We start from the raw sequence: 2,846 nt of genomic DNA, 5'->3' as shown, positions 1-2,846 counted from the left end.
CACCTCACACGCGACGGGAAGCGAAGTGGAAAGGAAGACCGCCCTTGCCCTGCCGGCCGGGGGCCCTTTCCGACGCGACCCGAAAGGCCTCATCGATCAACAAGGACAGAAGGAAAGGAAGCCAGCGGAGGCCCCACGGCCTCGCTCTTCTGGGACAGACACAGCCACGCGCACCCGCCACCGCCCTCGGGAGCAGCCAGCAGGCACGGGGCTCGGCGTGCGGGCAACACGCCGGAGGAGCAAACGGGGCGCCCTCCAGAGATGGGGGGGGGCAAGCTGCACCGGGCCGCACCGGCTCACAGGGCACCTCTGCCTCCCCGAAATGTGGGCTTGCATTTTCCCTCAAGCTGCACCGAGTTACATCTCCATCACGGGGCGCCCCTCTGGAGCCAGGAGGAAGCCGTGCTGGGGCACCGGCTTGCCCTCCTCCCCCCATGCCGGGCTCCATAGCGTACGAGTGGCCAGTCACCGCCGCTGGCTTTTCCCTTAGATGCCGTGCCCCCGCGGGCTGCGGCTTTGGCCATGGGGGGGAACCCCCGTGAAGAGGGTCCAGTGCTGGGAACTCTCTCTGCCCCTTACCGGGCTCTCTCTCGCCGTGCCTGGACGGGCTTGCTTTCCATTCTTGGCGGGACCGACGCCGGCACCACATCTCCCCGGCTTTCTCTGCCCCCGTGCCCCACCGGGCAAACTTCGCTTCGGGGGTTCCACACTTCGGCAGTGGCCGGCGCCAGCCACTCGTCAACTTTTTTTCTTTTCCCCGCTTTCGTTGCCGAGCCCGGGCTGGGCTCCGGCTCACGGACGAGCGAAACCCATCCAACACCGCTGAGGGTGCGCCAGCGGCCGCTCCAAACCGCCGCGCCTTTGTTCGGCCCCGCGGGTCCCCTCTCTGACCCGGGCGAAAGCCACCGAGAAGCCAGACGGACCCCTGCCCAGCCGCCTGGCGGGTGGCTTGGAGCAGCCGCTCGGCAGCGCTGCCCTGGGAGTGCTCGGCGTCGCTTGTTCCCTCATATACGGAACTGGAGGGCCGTCAGCTCCGCGAGCGCACAACCAGCCGACCTCCGCCCAGCGGCAGGTCGCAGAAATCACGCCGGCTTGTACGATGACGTAGGCGGAGGCAGAGCGCAACAGCGACCCCTTGGCGACAAGCGCGATCTCCGCGGAGAGCACGTCTACTCGCCGAGGGAGAGCACGTCTACTCGCCGAGGGAGAGCACGTCTACTCGCCCAGGGAGAGCACGTCTACTCGCCCAGGGAGAGCACGTCTACTCGCCCAGGGAGAGCACGTCTACTCGCCCAGGGAGAGCACGTCTACTCGCCCAGGGAGAGCACGTCTACTCGCCCAGGGAGAGCACGTCTACTCGCCCAGGGAGAGCACGTCTACTCGCCCAGGGAGAGCACGTCTACTCGCCCAGGGAGAGCACGTCTACTCGCCCAGGGAGAGCACGTCTACTCGCCGAGGGAGAGCACGTCTACTCGCCCAGGGAGAGCACGTCTACTCGCCCAGGGAGAGCACGTCTACTCGCCCAGGGAGAGCACGTCTACTCGCCGAGGGAGAGCACGTCTACTCGCCGAGGGAGAGCACGTCTACTCGCCGAGGGAGAGCACGTCTACTCGCCGAGGGAGAGCACGTCTACTCGCCGAGGGAGAGCACGTCTACCTCCCGCCTGAGGGAGAGCACGGGGGGGGGGGGACAAAGACAGGCGGCAGCAGCTTCGGTGAACGTCACCCGGGAGGCGACCGGGACCGGCCCGGGAAGCCATCGTCCGGCCCGGGATCCCGGCCGCGGCCGGACCGGCTCGAATCCCCGCGGCCCCGGCACGGGGGAGGCCCAAAGACTGGCGGCAGCCGCTTCGCTGAACGTCACCCGGCCGGCGACCGGGGCCGTCCCGGGGCCGTCCCGGGATGCCGGCTTCCGGCACGGGGTCCCGGCCGCGGCCGGACCGGCTCGAATCCCCCCGGTCCCGGCAGCAGCCGGAGCCGCTCGCCGTTCGGGCTCCCGGCACCCTACGGATCCGGCGACTCGTTCGCCGGCGGCGGGGGGAGGCAGTGGAGGCGGTGCGGGGAGAAGCGGCAGCGGAGGCGGAGGGGGGGCGGGGGGGACGATAGTGGCGGGGGGCGGGGGGTGCTCGAAGGCAGCCGGCAGCCGGTTCGGTGAACATTCGCCGGGGCGGGGGGGCGACCTGTCCGTGCCCGGGGCAGCCCCGGGAAGCCGGCAGCCAGCACGGGGTCCCGGCAGCACCTGTTCCCTGCCCTGGGACTTGCCGTGCCCGGCGGCCGGTTGCCGGGTGGGGGGAGCGATGAGAGGCGGGGCGCAGCGGCCGGGGCAGCGCCGGGCCGCAGCGGGGGGCTGGGCGGGTGGGGTAGGCGTCGAGCGGCAAGCCCTCGGCTGCAGCGAATGTTCGGCGGTGCGGGGCGGGGGGGGGACGGGACGACACGTTGGGGGCGCCGAGTCCGAGCCACCCCCGGCCCCAGGGGCGGCCGGAGGGGGAGGCCGGTGCCTGGCCCTGGGAGCTGCTGGGCGCCGGATGGCCGAGGGTGCGTCAGAAGCCGCCCGAGCGGTCGAGCAGGTCCTCCAGAAAGGCCTAGGGTGGCTTCGAGGGCCCCGGGAGCAGTCGAGGGAGGCCTCCAGGCAGGTCTGGAGTGGATGGGAGGCCTTCCAAAGCAGACAAGGGAGCCTGCAGAGCGTGCGGGGGAGGCTTCTGGTGCGGCCTGGGGTGGGACGGAAGCCTGCAGAGCGTGCGGGGGAGGCTTCTGGTGCGGCCTGGGGTGGCTGAGAAGCCTGCAGAGCGTGCGGGAGAGGCTTCTGTTGGGGCCTGGGGTGGCTGAGAAGCCTGCAGAGCGTGCGGG

Source organism: Melanerpes formicivorus, unplaced genomic scaffold (assembly GCF_026170545.1).
Source record: "Melanerpes formicivorus ecotype bairdi unplaced genomic scaffold, bMelFor1.0.p_v2 SCAF_524, whole genome shotgun sequence".
In the NCBI taxonomy this organism is placed as follows: Eukaryota; Metazoa; Chordata; class Aves; order Piciformes; family Picidae; genus Melanerpes; species Melanerpes formicivorus.
This window is presented reverse-complemented; position numbering follows the sequence as displayed.